The sequence below is a fragment of the Chrysemys picta genome, chromosome 12, assembly GCF_011386835.1.
Source record: "Chrysemys picta bellii isolate R12L10 chromosome 12, ASM1138683v2, whole genome shotgun sequence".
Lineage (NCBI taxonomy): Eukaryota > Metazoa > Chordata > Testudines > Emydidae > Chrysemys > Chrysemys picta.
This window is the reverse complement of record NC_088802.1, coordinates 47,037,673-47,057,898: the sequence shown is the minus strand read 5'-3', so window position 1 is coordinate 47,057,898 and position 20,226 is coordinate 47,037,673. Positions and strand designations below refer to the sequence as shown.

Below are 20,226 nucleotides of genomic sequence, written 5' to 3'. Positions count from 1 at the left end.
TCAGATTTAAATCAGAATTCAAATAGTATGAGATTATAACAGCATCAGTTACACTGAGCTTGAACATGCCTTTATGGATTCTCTAAGAACTGAATCCTACATCCATGGGTGTGGAGGGACACACCTGCCGTACAACTTCTGTTGCTCTCCCACATGCGTAAAAGTGGGGAGAGTGACAGGATTTTGGGAGTCCATACATCCCCGACACACCATGGAGGCCAGTTCTCTGCACCCGCTGAGTGCACCCCATCATTCCTCACATGGGGCCTGCAATAGCTCTTTCTTCTTACGCTGCTGTTTATGTATCACCTGCTTTACTAAGTGATTATTCTGTTGACGAGCGAGTGTAAAACAACCATCTAAAGCATGAAGATGGAAGAGCATGGAAAATGAATGCGTTTAAAATGCATTTAGTGTGGTGTTTCTTTATTCCTTTAATGGACTGGTTGGTCATGCCTGTAACTCGGGGAGAGTTTAGTGCCCAGCCAATTAATTCACTTGATACATCTGCTAAACCATCACATCTGCTGTTTTGATTCAGAAAACTCTTTTCAGTAAGATGTTTGAGCTCTTATCAGCCATTACTTTAAAGGGGTTCACGGCACATAACCTCTGCAGAGAGCATCCAAGCAAGCAGTAAATGCATTCTTCTAATTGGTTTGGTAAATGTGGCTTTGTGCAGAATTTGTTTAAGCAAGCACCACCATAATTGCAAAGGCCTTTCAACTCTTTGCTCAGAAGATGATGAATCCATGGTTTTCTGTCTTCTGAAAGGAATACAAAAACACAGGCTGATCTATTTGGATTTATCCGCAGTGGCTCAGAGGTTTGTCATGGCTGCCAGCTTGCAAATATTGTGAGTGTTAAAGAAGGCTCATCTCATAAGCAATGCAAATGGGAACCCAACCTGCTGTTTCAATGGGTAGATGGTACAGTTTTCTTTGACAGGAGCATTGGCAAGGTGTCCAGCTCCCATATTTAATCTGATTAACTTTTTTATTTTTATTATAACATCCATCAGCTATTGACAAATCTATTGGCCTTCCAAATTAAGGACCAAAATAAAATACCAGTTCCTCTAATGGATGATGCAGGGTGCAAGCTTTATCTTGCTGTCCCTTTGCCCTCATCCAACAATTCCTTTCTTGATCGCAGGCCAAATATTGAAATATACAATACATTCTTAATTAGAGGACTATCCTGATTAATCATGAAAAGCTAGCTGGTAGCATTGTGGTTCTTGGTTAGAACCTGAGAAAGGAAGCCTCTCCCCCTTCCCGGCAATCCAATGGGTAGTAGAGGGGATTGGAATAATTCTTTGGTGCCCAAATGTATTTTGGACCTCAAGTTGCTAGGGGTTCAACTGAAGATGTGTGTTCTCTGAGGTTTCCTTGTCAGTTCTATTTGGCCAAAAGGGGCTGCTTCTGGAATGGGATGTTGTTTTGCTTGCTGAACTTTTAGTCCTACTCCCCTTGAACAAAGAGCATTTTGTTTGGTTTGGTTTTTTGTTAGGAAGATGCAGTGATTCAAATCGTCCAGAGAGTGTGAGAGTGCATTACACACTTTGCTGCTCGAGGCAGAACTGGCCCCACCTGTTTAGAATTAACCTGCCCAAGTACCTCATCACCCTCACATACATCAGATGACTTATTTTGTCAAGGTCCAATCCTTTTCCTCCTCCAACATTGATCCCAATTTTTAATTCAGCTCTTGCCAGGCATGGCTGCTATTCTTACCTAACGCTGGTACCACTTTTAGATTCAGCTCAGGATGGAAGCCTGCTAGTTGCTTCCCTGATACGCATCACTCATGGTGACATACACATATCCTTCCAGAGTCCAGGGAGACCTGATCTGAGGCTGCACAGAAATAATGTATAGAGAATCACTGAGAGCTGATTGAGAAAGGGATTGAATTGAACCCCAAAAGGGCATTTAGAATTCACAAGCAAGAGATCTGGGCCTGTGCTGAATTCTTTTGAACAAATATGCCTTTCCCTAGCAGAAACTACGGGCTCAGCCCACATCTGCTGCCTTCAGTATTTCTATTCATAGCTTGTACAACTGGGAAATGCAGAAAATCTTGTTTACATGGCCAGAGGCTAAGATAAGGTCAGTTACTCTGCTACAAACATCCAGACCTTGGAAATGCTCTTATTCTTCCTATTATTGTTTCAACGTTCAACTTTTCTTGTGGTATTAAATCCCACTCTGTCTACTGCTCTGGGAGCGACTGGTCAGGATGGAGGAAGTTATCTGTCACAATGGCAGCCCTAGGTGGGAGGTGTTCCCACCTTCAGAGGCACCCACGCAGGGTCCAGGTTTGGCCACTCTTACTCACTCCAAGTAGTCCCTTACTCATGGAGTAAGTCACCACTCATTATGGCAAAGGGTGGCCGAATTTGGTTCATTATTAGCCAACCATTTCGCATCTGTCCCTCATGATCTCTTTTCCTGATTGTGAGAAATCCTTCTGAAATTAGCGTGATCATGCCAATGCCTTAGACATTCCCTCTTCCTGTTTCCCCTCCCCGGTAGACAATTCTCCTTCAGTGTTAGGAATTACTATTTAATAACTCAGCTATGTAACTAAGATTATGGTGAGGGCTGGTAGGGACCATGTGCATGTTAATATTAAGATAAACAGATCCCTTTCCAGAAATACCATGAAATTTACAGAGGAACGTTATGTCAACAATAGCAGCAGAACCACGGAGAGGGTATTTTCCTTCATGCTGCTGCATGTAGGGGAGATGTCTTGGCTCAAGTGCACTTTGTAATTTAAGAAAAGGATTACGAGTCCGAGCAGCAGCAGTACCAAGCAATTAATGAAATTGCTCTTTTGGGAGGGCTCCGTGTACTCTCTTAAATATGTTGAAAATTACCCACAATCCCTGAAGGGCTCTACTTGGAACAAAAGCCAGATTTAAAGCCTGAACTTAATATAATAATGTGGAATAAATCTTGAGGCTGCTAGTCAGCAAGTTCCCTCTACTTCTTGCTTTAAGTTATCATTCCACCTGCTGCACACATCTCGCTATTGCCGCACGACTCATCAGGGGATTATGGATATAACATTGCGTTTTAATATTTTATTTCTGCGAATATTTATTTCAGAGGTAATATGTTCGAATATCACCATCTCCCTGGGTGATGGAAGACAAGGCAGAACTGGGCTGCAGAAAATACATAATCCCATTCAAAGTAGCCAGGTAAAGCTGCGAACCAGCCTTTGTGTTGTTCCAAGCAACAATGGCTCATGTCACTGGCCTACACATCTCCAGGGAGAAGGGACAGCTCTAAAGCAGTGGCTCTCAACCTTTCCAGACGACTGTACCCCTTTCAGCCGTCTGATTTGTCTTGTGTACCCCAAGTTTCACCTCGCTTAAAAACTACTTGCTTACAAAATCAGGCATTATCACAGCACATTAGTACTGAAAAATTGTATAGGTTTTCATTTTTACCATATAATTATAAAATAAATCAATTGGAATATAATTATTGTACTTACATTCAGTGTATAGTATATAGAGCAGTATAAACAAGTCATTGTCTGCATGAAATTTTAGTTTGTACTGACTTCGCTAGTGCTTTTTATGTGGCTTGTTGTAAATCTAGGCAAATATCTAGATGAGTTGATGTACTCCCTGGAAGGCCTCTGTGTACCCCCAGGGGTACATGTATCCCTGGTTGAGAACCACTGATTTAAAGAATCTCTTCTCGGGGAACGCTGAGGAGACAGCGACAGTTCTGCAGCATCATCCCAATTCCCTGGAGAATGGCTTCAGTGGTGTTTGGGGAGGGAATGGAGCAAAAACCAGCTGCTTCCCCTAGCTAAGTTTGTAGATTTCGATTCCGAAATCTGATCAAGAGTTGATGCTGTGCTGGGCCCACCATTCCCCCCCATCCCCTCCCCAGAGGCTGTGCCTGGGCAGTTGCAGGGGGGAGTCAACCATGAGCAGCATAACTCTTGTTAGAATCATAGAATCATAGAATATCAGAGTTGGAAGGGACCTCAAGAGGTCATCTAGTCCAACCCCCTGCTCAAAGCAGGACCAATTCCCAGCTAAATCATCCCAGCCAGGGCTTTGTCAAGCCGGGCCTTAAAAACCTCCAAGGAAGGAGACTCCACCACCTCCCTAGGTAACGCATTCCAGTGTTTCACCACCCTCCTAGTGAAATAGTTTTTCCTGATATCCAACCTGGACCTCCCCCACTGCAACTTGAGACCATTGCTCCTTGTTCTGTCATCTGCCACCACTGAGAACAGCCGAGCTCCATCCTCTTTGGAACCCCCCTTCAGGTAGTTGAAGGCTGCTATCAAATCCCCCCTCATTCTTCTCTTCTGGAGACTAAACAATCCCAGTTCTCTCAGCCTCTCCTCATAAGTCATTTGCTCCAGACCCCTAATCATTTTTGTTGCCCTCCGCTGGACTCTTTCCAATTTTTCCACATCCTTCTTGTAGTGTGGGGCCCAAAACTGGACACAGTATTCCAGATGAGGCCTCACCAATGTCGAATAAAGGGGAACGATCACGTTCCTCGATCTGCTGGCAATGCCCCTACTTATACAGCCCAAAATGCCGTTAGCCTTCTTGGCAACAAGAGCACACTGTTGACTCATATCCAGCTTCTCGTCCACTGTGACCCCTAGGTCCTTTTCAGCAGAACTGCTACCTAGCCATTCGGTCCCTAGTCTGTAGCAGTGCATGGGATTCTTCCGTCCTAAGTGCAGGACTCTGCACTTGTCCTTGTTGAACCTCATCAGGTTTTTTTCTGCCCAATCCTCTAATTTGTCTAGGTCCCTCTGTATCCGATCCCTACCCTCTAGTGTATCTACCACGCCTCCTAGTTTAGTGTCATCTGCAAACTTGCTGAGAGTGCAGTCCACACCATCCTCCAGATCATTAATAAAGATATTAAACAAAACCGGCCCCAGGACCGACCCTTGGGGCACTCCACTTGAAACCGGCTGCCAACTAGACATGGAGCCATTGATCACTACCCGTTGAGCCCGACGATCTAGCCAGCTTTCTATCCACCTTACAGTCCATTCATCCAGCCCATACTTCTTTAACTTGGTGGCAAGAATACTGTGGGAGACAGTATCAAAAGCTTTGCTAAAGTCAAGAAATAACACATCCACTGCTTTCCCCTCATCCACAGAGCCAGTTATCTCATCATAGAAGGCAATTAGGTTAGTCAGGCATGACTTCCCCTTCGTGAATCCATGCTGACTGTTCCTGATCACTTTCCTTTCCTCTAAATGTTTCATAATTGATTCCTTGAGGACCTGCTCCATAATTTTTCCAGGGACTGAGGTGAGGCTGACTGGCCTGTAGTTCCCCGGATCCTCCTTCTTCCCTTTTTTAAAGATGGGCACTACATTAGCCTTTTTCCAGTCATCTGGGACCTCCCCCGATCGCCATGAGTTTTCAAAAATAATGGCTAATGGCTCTGCAATCTCACCCGCCAACTCCTTTAGCACCCTCGGATGCAGCGCATCCGGCCCCATGGACTTGTGCACGTCCAGTTTTTCTAAATAGTCCCGAACCACTTCTTTCTCCACAGAGGGCTGGTCACCTTCTCCCCATGCTGTACTGCCCAGTGCAGCAATCTGGGAGCTGACCTTGTGCGTGAAGACAGAGGCAAAAAAATCATTGAGTACATTAGCTTTTTCCACATCCTCGGTCACTAGGTTGCCTCCCTCATTCAGTAAGGGGCCCACACTTTCCTTGATTTTCTTCTTGTTGCTAACATACCTGAAGAAACCCTTCTTGTTACTCTTAACATCTCTTGCTAACTGCAACTCCAAGTGTGATTTGGCCTTCCTGATTTCACTCCTGCACGCCTGAGCAATATTTTTATACTCCTCCCTGGTCATTTGTCCAATCTTCCACTTCTTATAAGCCTCTTTTTTGCGTTTAAGATCAGCAAGGATTTCACTGTTTAGCCAAGCTGGTCGCCTGCCATATTTACTATTCTTTCTACACATCGGGATGGTTTGTTCCTGCAACCTCAATAAGGATTCTTTAAAATACAGCCAGCTCTCCTGGACCCCTTTGCCCTTCATGTTATTCTCCCAGGGGATCCTGCCCATCTGTTCCCTGAGGGAGTCAAAGTCTGCTTTTCTGAAGTCCAGGGTCCATATTCTGCTGCTCTCCTTTCTTCCTTGTGTCAGGATCCTGAACTCGACCATCTCATGGTCACTGCCTCCCAGGTTCCCATCCACTTTTGCTTCCCCTACTAGTTCTTCCCTGTTTGTGAGCAGCAGGTCAAGAAAAGCTTTGCCCCTAGTTGGTTCCTCCAGCACTTGCACCAGGAAATTGTCCCCTACGCTTTCCAAAAATTTCCTGGATTGCCTGTGCACCGCTGTATTGCTCTCCCAGCAGATATCAGGGTGATTAAAGTCTCCCATGAGAACCAGGGCCTGCGATCTAGCAACTTCTGCTAGTTGCCAGAAGAAAGCCTCGTCCACCTCATCCCCCTGGTCTGGTGGTCTATAGCAGACTCCAACCACGACATCACCCTTGTTGCTCCCACTTCTCAACTTTATCCAGAGACTCTCAGGTTTTTCTGCAGTATCATACCGGAGCTCTGAGCAGTCATACTCCTCTCTTACATACAACGCAACTCCCCCACCTTTTCTGCCCTGCCTGTCCTTCCTGAACAGTTTATATCCATCCATGACAGTACTCCAGTCATGTGAGTTATCCCACCAAGTCTCTGTTATTCCAATCACATCATAGTTCCCTGACTGCGCCAGGACTTCCAGTTCTCCCTGCTTGTTTCCCAGGCTTCTTGCATTTGTTGACAGTGTGCTGATGGTGGGGAAGGTGGGTTAGCACATTTGCACATGATGGCTGTTGTACATGTAGGAACAACTCCATAGATCTGGGGGATGCCCTTCAGATGGATCTGTGAGGGTGGGAGGTATTGCCCCCTGCACATGTGGTAGCCCCACAAATCTCCCCCAACAGGGGGGACCATTTTTCTTAAAATGACTGTGATGAAGTTCATGGAATTTTCAGTTCCCCGGCCTTTCACTTGATATCAGTTCTTACACTGCAGTATCTGAGCACTTTCTAGTAGTGCATTAAGCGGTAGACTGTTTGGAAACAGGGCTCAACCCCCCAAATTCTATACTTAGATTTCAATGACCAATTTTCAAGTGTAAACTCCTTAGGCACTATAACAGTGAAACATGGAGTCACAGATGGACCCCTGGGGTACTCCCTCTGTCTTTTCATCCAGGTAAGCTTACTTTTGTGATAGATGGTCCTTTAAACCAAAGATGACAGCAATATTTAAAGGACCAGTCACTTACCTCAGGTCAATTGCACCTTAGATCTCAGACCAAAGGCAATGCTTGTAGCCAATCGTATAAAGATTTATTACATAGGAAAAAGAAATGAGCATTGTTTACAAGGTTAAAGCATATATACACACAAATGAGTTTCAGTCTTAAGTTTCAAAAGGTAATAGAAGTTTCTATGATAAACTCTATATGTCCGCTAGGGCTAACCCAGGCTAAGAAGCTGGGGAGCCCTTGCTTATGCCTAGAAATCTTGCCCCACTAGAGTCCAAGCAGCAAAGAGATCCAGTTTCTTCTTGTTAGGGCTTTTTATTTTGTGTTCCCCTCAGTGCTCTCAGTTGAAAACTCAGCCAATGAGCACATTTACTTGTAATTCATCTCCATGGCTGCTGGGGGAGAGCAAACAAAGCCTTTTTTCCTCTTTAAGATTCCATACTAGTTCACCTTGGTGTTAATGGACCTTCTCAGTTGGGTAGGACATAGCACCTCCTTTTGGAAGCCAGCATTTCATACTAGTTCATCTCTCTTTCCTGTCTGGTGATTTACAGAGTTACAGAGGTGGACAATGCAAACACTTAAATATTACTTCATAACATGGGTTACAGGTGTTATAAGTGAGATTAATGCAGGCAGCAGCTTACAAGCATCCAGTAACATCTAAACATTAAGCACATTTTTGTAATTCCAATACCTATATTAACAATATTAACAGACAGGAGAGCCAGGCTAATTCCAGCTGTGTATTTGTCAGTATGCAGTTGAGATAAGGTGGGGCAAGGCATGAGCTGGCTGGTACCTGGTTTGCCAGCGTCACACATTCTCAGCAGAACATGGTAAGATCAAGTTAGTTAAAGATGGAAAAGAAAACTCGGATCATTGAGTCCATCCCACTGCAAATGCAGCGTGTCGTTCCCTTATAAAAGACATATCGGATAATAAACAGGTACTCAACACTCAGCCATCGTAAACACTGGTTCAGATTACTCTGTGTTTGCCGAGATCACCCAGAGTTATTTACTAATGAGTTAGAACAAGCATTGTTAATTGTTAAGCAATAAACTAAACTCCAGGTGAGATCACATTTTAAAATATAACAGATTTATTTGGGCATAAGTTTTTGTGGGTAAAAACCCCACTTCAGATGCAGGGAGTGAAAATTACAGACACAGGCATAGCTATATTGGCACTCCACGCATCTGAAGAAATGGATTTTTTACCTACGAAAGCTTATGCCCAAATAAATCTGTTAGTCTTTAAGGCCTGGTCCCCACTTAGTCCGGACTTCGGACTAAGGTACGCAAATTCAGCTACGTTAATAACGTAGCTGAATTCGAAGTACCTTAGTCCGAACTTACCGCGGTCCAGACGCGGCCGGAAGTCTCCCCCCGTCGACGCCGCGTACTCCTCTCGGCGAGCTGGAGTACCGGCGCCGACTGTGAGCACTTCCGGGATCGATCCGGGATCGATTTATCGCGTCTTAACCAGACGCGATAAATCGATCCCAGAACATCGATGGCGTGCCACCGGACCAGCCGGTAAGTGAAGACTAGGCCTAAGGTGCCACCGGACTCCTTGTTGTTTTTCTGAATACAGACTAACATGGCTACCTCTCTAATATTTTACAATACGACAGACTAATCATTAATTATATTCACTGAAACTCGTATCCAAAATACAGATAACAGATGGTTCATACTTAGTTTCCCTTCACAGTGAAAAAAATAGTACCTAATATTTTTTTGTTATTGCTCCCCATTTCTTAATAGTTACCATAATCAAAGCTGGAGAGTTTGTATATTTGAGCTAGTAATTCAAGGCTGTGCATATCTCTGCAAAGTCTGACAAGTGATCAGAGAGTATAACCGTGATTGTTCCAAACCTCATTTATCCAGAACTCCCCATTACCAACACAGGGCCATCTATCTACATTCTTATTCTGTACCTTTCATTATGGTATTTGAGTGCCTAAAACAGGATCACAATCAGAGCTGGGTAAAAACTGCAAAAAAATGTTCCCATGAATATTCCAGTGAATTCTAAAGTGAATTCTTTTAACAGCATTTGTTTTCATAGAACATTTGTGTATTACATTTTGTTCACAAGAAAGTTCATTGGAAATAGATGCACAAGCTTTTGAATGCCAGTCTCCTTTCTAATGCATTAAAAAAAAAAGATTCTGAGTTAAGGTTTGAGAATCCTTTGGAGTTTCCATCTATTGAGCAATTAGGCCCTGATCAAAAGCCCATTGAAGTCCATGGAAAAGCTCCCATTTGTCCTTAAGCGTATTAATAATTTCACAGTTTGTCTGAACTTTATTTCTTGAATTATGAACAGAGAGAAGTGTGCTTCTACTTCTCACACCAGTGCAAGTCAAGAGTAACTACTGAAGTCAGCGGAGTCATACCAGTATACATCTGGTGTCAGAGAGAGGGAAATTGGGCCTTTTGTGTCTATGATGATTTTACTAAATTTACCAGCAGATTTTTTTTATACCACTGACCACAACCTTATGTTTACTCATCTGTAGAAGAAACAGAAGTGGGGGAAAAAAAGATGTAACACCTCATTTACCAAAAGTCTGATACTAATTTGTATACTAAAAGGTAAAAGGAGCCCTTCCAGTACAGATAAAGTTGCAGTGTTATGTCCTGATGGCTTCATACACCACTCACTGTAATTTATTTTTAAACAGTTTAATGGAGTGTATTGATTTTATGTTCCTGCGTTTGTACCACTTCCATGTGACAAAGCTGCTGAGTGTTTGACTTCAGCTGAAGAACAAAGGAAAGACTGCTAACATTACTGGCCAACAGAATGATGTGAGACATATCTGTGATCAGATGATAGCGCCACAACTCCCATTGGCTTCAGATGGAATTGTAGACATGGGTCAAGTGGCAGAACTTAGCTCTGTAGCCTTAAGAAATGCCATTACCTGAATGGTGAGCGCAAACAGTAATGCCTTGGAATTAGAAGCAGAAAGGAAGTTTACTTAAGCTAGAGGCTGAGAGGGAGAGAAAGCAACTGATCCTCATCTAGAAGGGAAGACACGGAAAGATGTACAACCAATGATCATTCTGTGACATGCCTCCACTTTGACAATGAAGACATCACCACTAGAACTTCCAGGATGCAGTTTGCTTGCCTTGAGAAAAACTATTCTACGTGATGACAACTTCCCCACTAGGGGAAACCATCCCAGACTTTATTTGCATCCTTATTGTTACCTATATTTTCTTGGTTAATTTAAGTCACTGACAGCACCAGTTAGGCTTTCCTGGTTCCCATCACCACCTGGAACTCTAAAGGAGCCAGGCAGCTGAACAAGTGGTGTTAGTTGGGTTTCCACGATAGAGAGAGCTCCACGCTATGAACTAGGGTGAAATTATCTTCTAGTATTTCAGACTCTGACCTTTACAGAAGACAGCCCCTAATGATTTTCAGTCAATGCCTGCTCTGCTTGATGTAGAAGCCCATTCTGAAGGTAAAAAGGCCAGTGCATTGAGGCAACTCATTATTCGACTATTCTGCTCTATCTTGATAGATAACAATTCCGACCTTTGCTAGAGAAATAGGTTGGTGTGTGCAGTAGAAGTTCATTTTGAGTGACGCCATCAATGCTTACTCTTCCAGAGACAGGATACATGTGGGTGCAGAAAATGCAATAAACAATCCATGCGGCGTTGCTCACTGAAAATGAGTGGGGAAAATTTGTGATTCTCCCATTTCAGTAGGCAGGGCTAAACCCTTGAAAATCTGGCCCTGTGAACATCCTGGGAATATCAACGGGTCTAGGAAAAAAACATGCAGTTCTGTCTAATGAAGCAAGAGCTATTTGGGAATAAAAACAATGAGAATTGCTGGGTGCTAAGCACCGAAGTGACCGGATTCTAGGTGCTGAAATGGAAACTGAACTCTTTGAAAAGCTGGCCCCAGTTAAGGATATGAGCATTTGAAAAGCTTGTCCTAATTAAATGAAAGAAATTCAGTATGGGAAAGTACCTTGTGCTAATGGGCGCACAAGAAATGTACTAACTATGATAATGGTCAGAAGTTCCTTATTTGGAAAATCAGCCTGAAGACTAATGATCAGTTCTTGATTTCATTCATTTTGTTAATTTTAATTCTAAGGTAATTTGATGTGGCATTAAGGGTGGTAATCTGTTCTGGTTTTCCCCCCAATTTTTTTTTTTTGCCAGGTAAGGCAGATAAATGAAATGCAAAAGTCTGAGCAATCCATTTTGCCAAGATTCACAGATGTACCACCAATATGAGTCTACACTTAGGAGAGTCAGGTGTATACACGTTCACCAGTGTTCAGTTATTCCTGCTGAAGCTCCAGTCAGTCTATGCATTTCTGCTCTCTGCTTGCCAATGGGTAACAGTAAAAAAAACCAAAAAACAAAAACCTCAATGGCATCTCTGGTGCACTGCTGGTTATCAGTACATTTGCATTCTCCATGAAAGAAAAGAATTTCACTGGACTTTAAGCCCATGCATGGGTCAAGAAAAGTAAACACACAATTCAATTTGGACACCATGCTGCTGTCCAAAGTTGGTACAGCCAATACTGCTGAGATTTGGGTAACTGCTTTTCTTGCGTTTGAAGCTTTTTCGTTAATGACTTTGAAGGTCGTCAAATAGAATAACTCAAAAACAAATATACAGTGATGCCATCAGGAGCTGTAATAGGATCAATAAGCTACGGATCCTTGCTACTAATAAGGTCTTTGGCCTTCTGGAAATAATTATTTATAATCGCTATATAATGTTTGTGCTATATTACAGGGAGCATTGGCACAGAGAATGTTGGGTGCGAGCCTCAACTACCATAAATGGGTACAGCTCCACTGATGTTACAATTTCCAGTGACACAAAAATCAATGGGTCTTCTCCACCCATTTACACCATCTGAAGAGCTGGCCACCTATGTTCTCATTGGGCCGGTGTTTAGCACATTGTCCCATTGGTCCATCGTTTAGTGCATTCTATCTCACTGGTAAAAAAACACGGACAAAAAAAACCCAAACTCCCCTTTTCACTATTTCATTCTATTCAGTTCTAGCTCCTAGAGAGGAAAAACTGGCAGAGTATACAACCCAAGTGGTGAAGCTATCAGCTACCACCTGTTTCATTCCAATGACATCTGATGGTCCCATATACCCCTTCATTTTCCCAGCACCAGGGGGCAATTGGCACTGAATAGAGAGGGCAATAAACTGCAGAATAACTTTCTTTTAAAAAGTTATTTAAAAAAAATCAAATCCTTAATGCCAACAAGATCCATTGTAGCTGCCCTCCACCAGATAGCGATTGGCTGCTAACTAAGCACAATTAATTACAGCATCTCTGCCAGTTTTTAATCACAGTGATAAAAACCATTAAGTCAGCCACCATTCAGTACTGCATAATTCATACACGTTCATTTTTCTTATGAACACTCCATTTTTATCTGCTGACTCCAACACTGCTTTGAGTCTAATCTCTTTAGCAAGGAATTATAAGCAGGCAGCTATTTTGCGGAACTTTAACCGCTACTTTTGACGTTGTGACTGTCTTTAACTTGAGCACTAGGATAAGTGGCTCCATGACGACATTTCCCTGTAGCCAGACAGCACTAGCACGATTGCTTCCAAGGATTTAGGAACACAGGATTCGTGTTCTTAAGCCATTTAGTCTTAGAAATACTTTAGAAAATTCCAACCCCCCTCCTCCACCTGTTGTCATGCCAAAAACTCTTCTCTATAGAGACGCATGAATTAGTTGTGCAGTCACCACATTATCCCATGTGACCCCAGAGTGTTTTTTCCTAATGATTTCACCCTGTTTTCCTTCATGTCTGTGGAGTCGCTTACAGAGAAAGATCAACAGAATAGAAGGATTTTGGTGACCGCAGCATGCTCCAGGAAAACTGACACACGGACATCACATGCTTGGATGCATCAAAATCACTTAACTTTTAGACAGAGGTGTGTGTGGTGCAACATTCAGTCTCATATCTAGATTCTGAACAGGTTAAAATTCAGGAATTGTTATTCAAAGGCCCATAATAGAGACTTAGCCATAACTGAGATCCGCATCCAGTGTTCGGGACAGGCCTATCTCTAGTTTTTTTCTGTATCAATTTTGGCTTAAATAGGAGTAAAATGAAGCAATAAGAACTGTGAAGCCTCATTTTTGCTTTGGCCTCTTTTTTGTTCTTTTTCTGCTGCTGCTCACTTGTTTTCACCTCTGTGGGCCAGAGACAGTCACAACATCAAATGGATCAGGCTAAACAGCTGATAGATATAAAATGGAAGGAAACAAGGTAAAATTCAAATGAATTTACATAGTTATTTTTAGAAGCTCCCTGTTACCATGTGGCTGCCTCCAGTCATGGCCTGAGGTGGCGCTGCAGTGGCCCTGCCTCAGTTTCCTTTTCTCATGGGTTCTTAAACATACCCAGAGTCTGGTTTGGTTGCTCCAGTGACTTGACCCTCCAGCTAAATCAGGGGTGGGCAAACTTTTTGGCCCAAGGGCCACATCTGGGAATAGAAATTGTATAGTGGGCCATGAATACTCACAAAATTGGGGTTGGGGTGTGGGAGGGGGTGAGGGCTCTGATTGAGGGTGCGGGCTCTAGGGTGGGGCTGGAGATGAGGGGTTTGGGGTATAGGAGAGTGGTCCGGGCTGGGACCGAGGGGTTCGGAGGATGGAAGGGGGATCAGGGTTGGGACAGGGGGTTGGGGCACAGGGGGAGGCTCAGGGGTGCAGGCTCCAGGCGGCGCTTACCTCAAGTGGTTCCCAGAAGCAGCAGCATGTCCCTTCTCTGATTCCTATGCAGACCCTGTTTCCTGGCTGGAGCGCCGGAGCGGGGCAAGCCCCAGACCCCGCTCCCCAGTGGGATCTCGAGGGCTGGCTAAATCGTATAATGAAAGTCCACCCCCAGTCCAAAGAAACAAACATACAAAATCCACGGAATCTACATCCCAGCATCAAGTGGGGCCCAGCCGCTCTGTCCTGAGAGTCTGGTCTCTCTTTCACTCACACTCTCTTATAAAGCTCTCTGGCTCAGTTTTCAGCCCTTCCCAGGTTCTTTTCAGTCTCTCCCCATCAACCCCCCCTGGGCTCTGTTGGGTCACTCCCTGCTCTTTCGCTGAGTAGCAACTACATGGCTTCCTTTTCTCTCCTCTCTCCCCCCAAGACAACATTTTCCCCTGGAGAGAGAACATCTTACTCTCCCACAAGGCCTCTTATCTTTCCCAAAGAAGTCTAGTTACATGACCTTATGCATCTTACCACTGGGGGGGGGGGAATAATTGAGTCAAGGGTGGGGCTGAGGTTTACTTCTTAAAGGGCCACTACATGACACTCCCATTTACGATACCTTTTACAACTAGGAAAAGCTTACAGTAAACATCCTTAAAGTCGCTACCTCATCTTCCAAGTCCCTCTTCAAAATTTAACTCCACCAGGACACATACAGGAAGCTGCAAACTCATGATGTCTAGACCCATGGCAAATTATGATCGCTGCGATTGACTGGGTCCCTCCCTCGACCCTGGCCCATTCATCCACCAGTTATGCCTTATCTTTTAGGCTGTAAACGTTTTGTGGGAGGGTCTGTTTATTATGTTTTAAGTACCTAGCACAATGGGACACAACCTGTTTTTGGCATTTAGGTGCTACTGAAATACAGAAGTTAAATAATAATAAATCTAGGGCTATGGGAGAAGAAGAGTCACAGAGTTCTCAGTGAAATCAACTGGAGAACGCTCTTTGCATACAAAGACAATGTATGGGGCTTGGTACAAATATATAGGTAGCATAATGCCTTCCTTTGACAGTTAACACCCCGTGACACTAAAGCAACAAAAACTAGCGAGCCCCAACCACATCTGAAGATAGTTTACAAACATGATGCACTGGGATGCAGTGTGGACTGGGCTTTGCTGGGGGGAAAAAAACATACCTGGAGCTGTGATTAAGAGGTAATAAATCCCTACTTTTTTACTGGTTGGTGGTCAAAGACTCATTAGGCCTGAGAGTGAAATACAGCATCTTGATTTCAAAATACTTTATCATACCAAATATTTCTCAGGCCAACTCATTAGCAGTCTTACAAGGAGAGGCAAAGTTATCCAACATATTCCCAACAGTTACCTCATTCCTAGGAAGAGCAGCAGTTGAGGTAAATTACTGCTTTTTTGTATGTGGTAATGATGCTGCCAAAAAAGGAGGATGTATTTTATCACCTACAATTCCTCCAGGATTTTTTGCGGATCATTTTTCTGCTGCGTAGATGCCAATCAAAGCTACACTCCAACTAGAGGGACCTGTTAACAGTGACTTTTTTAAAGTAATATGGCGTTGGTGTGAGAGTTGTATAAGAAATTAGCATTTTTGTAGAGTTCATTTTCATGTAATAAATCCACTGCCATGATAGAACTTGCTGCCACTACAAACTTCATTTCTTCTTTTCAGTGTTGCAAGATGGCTAAACCATGAAGGCCATTTTTTGGGGATGTGCTAGTCATCTAGCACACAGTGATTTAGGAAAGGGACCATGAGATTACATCCTGATTACAAGAGGAATGAGTTTTCCAAAGTAGCCCTTGGAATAGTGGTCTGGGATCTTCCAGCAGTTAAAACGAATGAAAAATTGATTCACTCTTACCTAAGGGGTTTTTAGGACTGTTAAGATTCATACTCTAGTGCCACCTGCTACTCCCACGACTGCCGCAGTAAGAAAAATGGACTTTCTCTGCAGGGCTTCCCAGACTGTGATACATATTCTACTGGTCCTACATGAGCTTGATGTTTCACCAATTTACTTCACAATCATTATTTAAGTAGGCGGTACGTGACCCAATAAAGTCTGGAACAGTGCCCTAGCCGTAATGTCTTAACAGGCTATATACCAGGTTTAAAATACTTTGGTTCTCTAGGTAGAACCACAGATCTAACCTTGGGAGTGCTGATTCTGCATCTTAGCCTTCTGAGGTAGATCAGTTTAGTTTCCTGCAGTTTACTAAGTGCGAGTCTTATGGACAAGAGATGAAAACCCATGCGTCTATCTTCGCAACAGGGACCTTAAAAACAGTCCTATTCATAATAGTTCTGGTTGCCTCAGTCTTTGGCCAAAAGTTTCTCTCTGCCCATTGTTTTTCAGTGTGCTTTGAACACCAATATGCTGCCCACGTTTCCAGGCATCACAGCACTTCATTGAAGTTAAGAATAAAGAACATACAAATGGCCATACTGGGTCAGACCAATAATCCATCTAGCCCGCCAGTATCCTGTCTTCTGACAGTGGCCAGTGCTGGGTGCTTCAGCTGAAATAAACAGAACAGGGCAATTATTCAGTGATCTACCGCCTGATGTCTAGTTCCAGCTTCTAGCAGTCAAAGGTTTAGGGACATCCAGAGCATGGAGTTGCGTCCTTGACCATCGTGGCTAATATCCATTGATGGACCGGCCCTCCATGAATTTATCTACTTTTTTTTTAACCCAGTTATATTTTTGGCCTTCAGAACATTCCCTGGCATGGAGTTCCACAAGTTGACTATGCAGTTTGTGAAGTAGTACTTCCTCATATTAGTTTTAAACCTGCTGCCTATTAATTTCATTGGGTGACCCCTGGTTTTTGTGTTATGTGAAGGGGCAAATAACATTTCCCTATTCACTTTCTCCACACCATTCATGATTTTATAGACCTCTATCATAGATCCCCTTAGTTGTCTTTTCTGAACTGAAGAGTCCCAGACTTTTTAATCGCTCCTCATATGGAAGCTGTTCCATACCCCAAAACATTTTTGTTGCCCATCTCCTTTTCCAATATATCTTTTCTTGAGATGGTGCAACCATGCATGCAGTATTCAAGGAGTGGGCATACAATGGATTTATATAGGGGTATTAGGATATTTTCTGACTTATTATCTATCACTTTCCTAATGGTTCCTTACATGCTGTTAGCTTTCTTGACTATCATTGCAGATGTTTTCAGAGAACTATCCATGACCACTCCAAGATCTCTTTCTTGAGTGGTAACAGCTAATTTAGACTCCAGCATTTTGTAAGTATAGTTAGGATTTTTTTCCATTATGCATTACTTTGCACTTATCAACACTGAATTTCATCTGTCATTTTGTTGCCTGGTCACCCAGTTTTGTGTGATCCCTTTGTAATTTCTCACAGGCAGCTTCAGACTTAACTATCTTCAGTAATTTACTATCGTCTGCAAATGTTGCCACCTCACTGTTTATCCCCTTTTACGATCATTTATGAACATGTTGAAGAGCACTGGTCCCAATACAGATCTTTGGGGGAACCCACTATGTTCCACTTTCCATTGTGAAGACTTACTATTTATTTCTACCCTTTGTTTCCCATCGTTTAACCAGTTTCTGATCCTGAGAGGATCTTCCCTCATGTTGTTTGTATGTGGTTTGAAGCACATTAGAATGAAAGGGACTCTATAAAAGCTACAACAAAATTATTTTCTGTTCACGCACCAGTCCAAGCTATAAGAAAAAAATACTAGACTGCAATGTCCCCAGAGGATTGTAATATGATTATGTTATTAGACCATTATTTTTACCTCCTTGCAATTGTGCAAATGAATTGGCCATAGACATTTTACTGCCTTTGATTAGCGCCTCACCAGCCCATATGAAAATGCCATAATGTATGACAGAAATGTATGGAAGAACTGGTAAAAAGTATATAAAGACAGCAGCTAGAACAATAAAGAATCTTACAGTGCTGTAGTTATGGCAAGAGGCTAAGAAAATGAGGTTTGTATTCATTAGAAGATAAGTGATAATGCAGGGTCATAATGGAGTTGTGTAATATACTGAGGTTTATAGACAAGGTTGATTTAGTGAAACCCTCTAAAGTCATGACAGGCTAAGGAAATGCTAGCTAAATAGGTGGACATGCTAAAACAACTAATTCATGTTATCTTTATGTGAGAGAGGCCTATTCTCCTGGTTGGAAGTTCTATTATAGTAAAGTGTTTACATCTCGTCTGATAAAGAGAAACATTCTTCTGTTTCAGAATGAAGTTAAGAGCCAAGGTCTTTGACAGTGGAGCTCAGAGGAGTCAGACTGCTTTAAGCTAATGGGATGAATGTCATCTCAGGATCATGAGTTGCTCAACATCCTTCAAGAAACAGAAGAATGCCTGGCAGAGATTAGCTGCTCACCTGACAATCCCTCATTGGTCCTCAGCACGACAATGGAGCTTTACCAATTTAGAAGATGTCCTTGTACTCATATCCAGCTGTGTTTGCTCATGTTTTGTCCCCTAACAATGTTCCTCTGAACTCTGAAATGTAGAAGAACATTCAATATTTCAAATGCATGAGGAGAAGTGTCGACCTTGGTTTATCATCCCATTGACAATCTAACTGAATTATAGATTCTGTTCTGAAGAATCCGTCTTATTGCAACTGTCTTGCAAAGTGCAAAGAGCAGCATTATATTATCTTTTGGAAACATATAGGTAAAAGGTAGCTCAACAATTCAGATCAAGTACTTCACATCCCAACCATTTGGAATGCTTTCAAGCAGTGTGCAGTGTTTTGCCCTGTGCAGAAGCAGGTTGTTGTTTGGCTGGAGTCAGCTTTGGATGTTTTACCACGAATGCCTCTCAAAAAATTGTGCAGGGTCAGGGTAAAAACCTCACAGCCTATCCTCACAGTCGTCCTAACCTCACAGCCCTGGCAACATTTGCAGAATGGTGCAAATTCCTGGTAATACAGCTCGAGACGTCGTAAAGAAATAGGTTGTAAAGAAATGATGCGGAAATGCCACAAGTATGAGACACATCCAGCTGAATGGGAGCATTCACCCTGTATATTGACAGGGCAGCCGTTCCCCCCCCACCCCCGCACCTTAGTCATGGAGCAAGGCCATATTTCTTGCCATTCTCTGGCCGTTAGCCTAGCATGTTATTTTACACCTCATAAAAAGTTTTATTAATAAAACTACAACATAAAAAATAATTGTCAATGTCCTTCCCTCCTGTTGTAGATCAATGCTGTGTAGCAGCTCAGAGTGTATTGTTTTGAGCTGCTGGCTCTCCAAGGCCTGTCGATTGAATTTCCAAAGAAACTACACTGAGCATCTCTCTCTGCAGTGGTGGTAGGTCTCAGAGGGGTCACCGTGTTAGTCTGCATCTGTAAAAAGCAACAGAGAGTCCTGTGGCACCTTTAAGACTAACAGATGTATTGGAGCATAAGCTTTCGTGGGTGAATGCCCACTTCGTCGTCCAGTGGTGGTAGGATTACCAAGATGCTTTTGGTCTTGTCTACGCTAAAAAGGGTTTGCCAGTTAAGGTATTCCAGTATGGATTTGCTGGCAAACAATCCTAGTTGAGACACAGTTTATACTGGCAAATGAATGTTTATGCCTGCATAGCTTATACTTTTCTGTTCCCTGTACAAAATAAGATATACCAGCCCAAGGACTTTTTTTTTTAGCCAGTATAACTGCATCTATGCCAGGGCTTTTGCTGTCACAGCTGTGTCAGTTAGGGCTGTGGTTTTTTTCACACTTCTAACTAATATAGATATGCCTGCAAAATGTTTACGTGTAGGCCAGACCTTAGTCGCATTAAGTTAAAATGTAGTCTCCTTTGAATTCATGAAATAGTACTAACAATAGGTCTAGATCTTGTGCGTTACTTTTGTTTAACATATAGCCAATTGCTTGACTACACAATATTAAAAATGTTCAAGACACCAAATAACCAAGTTTAGCCAAATTGCCTAAAGACAAAGCAGTACAATACAGAAAGGCAGGAGTTAATACCATACCAGTCCTCACAGGAAGCATTTCTCTCGCAGTGCCAGTTCACCTTACACAGAAGCTGTGCTTCCCAGGTGTGCGTCTGAGACTACATATATTTATAGCAGACCTGTTTACAAC

General features: G+C 42.9%; 1 long non-coding RNA gene across 1 annotated transcript in view; it reads left to right on the top strand.

The window, feature by feature from the left end:
• LOC122172256 (uncharacterized) overlaps positions 1 to 19,125 on the top strand; it is a 71,891-nt gene extending 52,766 nt beyond the window's left edge. Inside the window, exons 4-5 of the long non-coding RNA XR_006172372.2 lie at positions 3,117 to 3,211; positions 18,353 to 19,125. This is a non-coding gene — a long non-coding RNA (uncharacterized LOC122172256). The remainder of the gene's footprint in view (positions 1 to 3,116; positions 3,212 to 18,352) is intronic.
• Positions 19,126 to 20,226: the final 1,101 nt, after the last annotated feature.